We start from the raw sequence: 5945 nt of genomic DNA, 5'->3' as shown, positions 1-5945 counted from the left end.
GAGGCTTGCAAGCCGAAGAACACCATCCCAACCGTGAAACACAGGGGTGGCAGCATCATGTTGTGGGGGTGCTTTGATGCAAAACGGACTGGTGCACTTCACAAAAAAGATTGCATTATGAGGTGGGAAAATTGTGTGGTTATATTGAAGCAACATCTCAAGACATCAGTCAGGAAGTTAAAGCTTGGTCGCAAATGGGTCTTCCAAATGGTCAATGACCCCAAGCATACTTCCAAAGTTGTGGCAAAATGGCTTAAGGACAACAGTCAAGGCATTGGACTGGCCATCACAAAGCCCTGACCTCAATCCTATAGAAAATCTGTGGGCAGAACTGAAAAAGCATGTGCGAGCAAGGAGGCCCCCAAACCTGACTCCGTTACACCAGCTCTGTCAGGAGGAATGGGCCAAAATTCACCCAACTTATTGTGGGAAGCTTGTGGAAGGCTACCTGAAATGTTTGACCCAAGTTAAACAATTTAAAGGTAATGCTACCAAATACAAATTGAGTGTATGTAAACTTCTGTCCCAATGGGAATGTGATGAAAGCGTAGAAGGCCAGCATCCCGGAGTTGCCTCTTCACTGTTGACATTGTGACAGGTGCTCAGCTGCCAGTTGAGGACTTGTGTGGCGTCTGTTTATCAAACTGGACACTCTAATGTACTTGTCTTCTTGCTCAGTTGTGTACCGGGGCCTCCCACTCCTCCTTCTATTCTGGTTAGAGCCAGTTTGCACTGTTCTGTGAAGGGAGTAGTACACAGCGTTGTACGAGATCTTCAGTTTCTTGGCAATTTCTCGCATGGAATAGCCTTCATTTCTCAGAACAAGAATAGACTGACGAGTTTCAGAAGAAAGTGCTTTGTTTCTGGACATTTTGAGCCTGTAATCAAACCCACAAATGCTGATGCTCCAGATGCTCAACTAGTCTAAAGAAGGGCCGTTTTATTGCTTCTTTAATCAGAAACAACAGTTTTCAGCTATGCTAACATAATTGCAATAGGGTTTTCTAATGATCAATTAACCTTTTAAAATGATAAACTTAGATTAGCTAACACAACGTGCCATTGGAACACAGGAGTGATGGTTGCTGATAATGGGCCTCTGTAGATATGTACACCTATGTAGATATTCCATAAAAACAATCTGCCGTTTCCTGCTACAATAATCATTTACAACATTATCAATGTCTACACTGTATTTCTGATCAATTTGGTGTTATTTTAATGGACAAAAAAAAGTGCTTTCCGTTCAAAAACAAGCACATTTCTAAGTGACTCCAAACTTTTGAACGGTAGTGTGTATATATAGAGTAATTGTTGTTTATTGATGTTTTCATGCAGGGCTTATCTGCAAAATAGGCCGTGGTCTCAGCATGACTCCTTGGCTATAGCAAATTAAAAATCTCTGGGAATTTCCACTGATAGATCTCTTTGATATAGGCTAGTAGTTACTCAGGCTATTGTGCGTTCTGCTTCCAACCAACAGTTTGAACGATGAATATCACTTTCAGCTGAAATAAAAAAAAACGTTTTTCTTTTCTTCACAGATGGGACTTTCCACACCTGATTTACAAGGTAATTATGTGGTGGGGCCTTGAACATGTTAAATACCCCCTTTCAATGTTCTATTTCAAAGCCCTTTCATGGATCAAATGATATGGGGATGAGTCAATTGAACCCTTGTCACATTGGAAGAGTTCAGCTTTTAAAACAGAATGTTTGATGGGGAGCGCAAAAACAGGTGAGTGACGTGAGAGAGAATGAGAGACAAACAAAGAAAGATAGATAGACATAGCCAAGGGGAAGTAAGGGTGCTGAGGGTGCTGCAGCCGCCCCTGATGAATCCAAACAATATATACAGTATATATTTGAACATTTAAAAGAATATTTTTAATATAATTTTCCACCAAACTAATGCACTGGGCCTTTTAGTCCTGTAAACGTCGACAGCAAATTATATCAATCTCTCTCTCCCTCCTTTCTTCCTCACAGTTCTCACACATCATTGATCTGGGTGGCTTGGAGAAAGCCCCATGAAAACTGTAGCTCTCACCTAATATTGTCCATTCAGTGATTTACACAAGGAGGGGAGGAAAAAATGTAATATAGTGGTCCTGTGTGGGTGGGCAAGAGGACAGAACTAAAAGCCTAGCAGTCTTTGAAGATGTGTCCTTCGTGACGGCCCTCCACTCTGAACACTGAGTGCTTGTTGTTTCAGTAAACAGAGGAAAGGGTCAGAGGAGCATCCAAAACAAGCCCGACAGCCACCACGGCCCACCCAACACGCATGGTTTGGAACCAGGCCGGACCACTCACCTCAACACACAGGCAGGCCCATGACAAGATATTTTGTTTTTTTTACTATAGCTTTCATATGGCTGGTTTCTCAATCAGAGGAATGTGCTGAGCTTGTCAGTTTGACACACCAGAATAAATATTCTAATATATACATTCTCTGACATATGTATTTCTGTGACATAATTACCACCTTGTCCCTCAACTTTAGTTTTTGTGAACATCAACGATTTTCACCGCGTTTCAAGGCTTAATTATTTCTCCCCGAAGTAATATCACTTCACTCCTCGACCCAGATCTTTGAAACTCAGAGTATAATTCCTACCCTTCATCTCCTCCTAAACAGGATGCTGTCAAGGAGAAGGTGAACTGTCAGCAAGCAGGCGGGGAGCGGGAAAGACAGAGGCAGAGAGAGAGAGGACCCCAAATTACAGGAAGAGCAATGGAAAGACAAAAAGGGAGAGAACGTGAGTGCGCACACAAGAGAGAACAGAGCGCACTTTACTCCACTCACATATGGCGGGGCTTTGCTTTTGTAGCCCTGCAAAAATAAACACAGGAGAGGCTACAGCTGGGGGGGAGAGGAGAGGGGCCAGCGAGCCGCTTGCTTACCGAGCCCCCCGTTCGCTAAACAATGGATCAGATGAAGCAGGCCCCTTTTGCAGTGCTAGACACGGCCCAGAAATGCCTTTCTTCTTTACGATTAGATCTCCCTACTCCAAATATTTACTCTACAGAAACGCACAATTTTCCATTGCATTTGTTCTGTTTGAAAGGAGACCTCCCTCGCTATCGGTCTCACCTTTTACAGTTTGACATGAGGGGGTTCAGTGTGTAGATGCATCTCTTATCCAGAGAAACAGGATGACACTGACCTTATTTTACAAATCTATCATAGAACCACACATTTACTATTTCAGTCATTCCATCTAGGTGTGGAGAATGAGGTTTCAAGGAGATCGGAGTTCATTTTAGTTGTCTCACCAGTGGATCATTAATATTCAGGCAGGGGACTTACACTCTTTTTTTTAGGAACCAGAGACTAAACAGGAGGATTATTCCTGTGTGTGTATATCCAGTCTACCTCTTTTATGATGTAGAACAATAAGGAGAGGAAGGGCCCAGGAGCTAGTAAATTAGACTCAGTTACAGCTAACGGGTCTCCTAGGAAACCAAGACAGGAATGGTTGACCAATTGTGTGTAATTTCCTAATGAAATGAGAGAGGGGAATGTTTTTTTTTAATTCAGAGACCGCCTTGGAGCGTTACCATAACAACTGTGGGATATTCCCCACCCCCCCCTTGATGGAGTTGTTTGCTTGCTGAGTCACCTTGCTTGCTAAGTCACCTATCTTGGGGCAGCAGGTAGCCTAGTGATTAGAGCGTTGAGCCAGTAACTGAAAGGTTGCTTGATCGAATCCCCAAGCTGACAAGGTAAAAATCTGTTGTTCTGCCCCTTAACAGTTAACCAACTGTTCCTAAGCCATCATTGTAAATAAGAATTTGTTCTTAACTGACTTGCCTAGTTAAATGAAGGAAAAATGTTTTAAAAATTGCCCCATAGGCCTTAATGAGACTTATATACACTCACTACATGGCCTCTTATTTACTGTATGCCGATGAATACCTGTGTAATGAACATAAACTCAGCAAAAAAAGAAACGTCCTCTCACTGTCAACTGTGTTTATTTTCAGCAAACTTAACATGTGTAAATATATGTATGAACATAACAAGATTCAACAACGGACATAAACTGAACAAGTTCCACAGACATGTGACTATAGAATAATGTGTCCCTGAACAAAAGGGGGGGGGGGGTCAAAATCAAAAGTAACAGTCAGTATCTGGTGTGGCCACGAGCTGCATTAAGTACTGCAGTGCACCTCCTCCTCATGGACTGCACCAGATTTGCCAGTTCTTGCTGTGAGATGTTACCCCACTCTTCCACCAAGGGATCCGGGCTCCTCGCTGGCCATGGCAGAACACTGACATTCCTGTCTTGCAGGAAATCACGCACAGAACGAGCAGTATGGCTGGTGGCATTGTCATGCTGAAGGGTCATGTCAGGATGAGCCTGCAGGAGGGGTACCACATGAGGGAGGAGGATGTTTTCCCTGTAACGCACTGCGTTGAGATTGCCTGCAATGACAACAAGCTCAGTCCGATGATGCCGTGACACACCGCCCCAGACCATGACGGACCCTCCACCTCCAAATCGATCCCGCTCCAGAGTACAGGCCTCGGTGTAACGCTCATTCCTTCGACGATAAATGCAAATCCGACCATCACCCCTGGTGAGACAAAAACGCGACTCATCAGTGAAGAGCACTTTTTGCCAGTTCTGTCAAGTCCAGTGACGGTGGGTTTGTGCCCATAGACGACGTTGTTGCTGGTGATGTCTGGGGAGGACCTGCCTCACAACAGGCCTACAAGCCCTCAGTCCAGCCTCTCTCAGCCTATTGCAGACAGTCTGAGCACTGATGGAAGGATTTGTGTAACTCGGCAGTTGTTGTTGCCATCCTGTACCTGTCCCACAGGTGTGATGTTCGGATTTACCGATCCTGTGCAGGTGTTTTTACACGTGGTCTGCCACTGCGAGGACGATCAGCTGTTCGTCCTGTCTCCCTGTAGCTCTGTCTTAGGCGTCTCACAGTACAGACATTGCAATTTATTACCCTGGCCACATCTGCTGTCCTCATGCCTCCTTGCAGCATGCCCAAGGCACGTTCACGCAGATGAGCAGGGACCCTGGGCATCTTTCTTTTGGTGTTTTTTAGAGTCAGTAGAAAGGCCTCTTTAGTGTCCTAAATTTTCATAACTGTGACCTTAATTTCCTACCGTCTGTAAGCTGTTAGTGTCTTAATGAACATGCACCTGTGGAACGGTTGTTAATTGTTTATGGTTCATTGAACAAGCATGGAAAACAGTGTTTAAACCCTTTACAATGAAGACCTGTGAAGTTTTTTGGATTTTTACGAATTATCTTTGGAAGACGGGGTCCTGAAAAAGGGACGTTTCTTTTTTTGCTGAGTTTCGTAGTACTAAACGTAGTACATACACAGTAACACTATAGTATAGAATAGCCACTTACAAACATTTTCAACCAAAAAGGGAAAGGATAAGATGGTAAACACTATGGCAAGCAAAAAGATATAGAGGACTGAGAAAGGGAGGCATAAGGAGAGAAATGTAAGTGGGTGAGGGGATAAGGTAAAATAACTGAAATCGCTGAATGAACACGACAATAATGAGAAAGGAGGAATGGTTGGATGGACAGACAGACGATGAATAGATGGTTTTAGGAATATCTATTTTTGGGGGGGGGGCTAATAGCAGCTGATGCATTATTTAAATGACTTATACATCCACATGCAAAATACATGTGGCAAAAATACCACATTCTGCCAAGGTTACCATCGCCTTCTTTTCTCAAATTCTTAGTTCCTCATGAAGAGCTGCGAGCTCCAATACAGCAGACGGACAGGTAACTGCCAAAATAAAACAAACACCAACATAAAGTGTCTTAATAGGGCGTTGGGCCACCACGAGGTGACAGAACTGCTTCAAGGCACCTTGGCATAGATTCTACAAGCGTATGGAACTCTATTGGAGAATGCGACACCATTCTTCCACAAGAAATTCCATCATTTGG

The sequence above is a fragment of the Salmo salar genome, chromosome ssa24 (genome assembly GCF_905237065.1).
Source record: "Salmo salar chromosome ssa24, Ssal_v3.1, whole genome shotgun sequence".
In the NCBI taxonomy this organism is placed as follows: domain Eukaryota; kingdom Metazoa; phylum Chordata; class Actinopteri; order Salmoniformes; family Salmonidae; genus Salmo; species Salmo salar.
Note: the sequence above shows the minus strand (reverse complement) of the source record.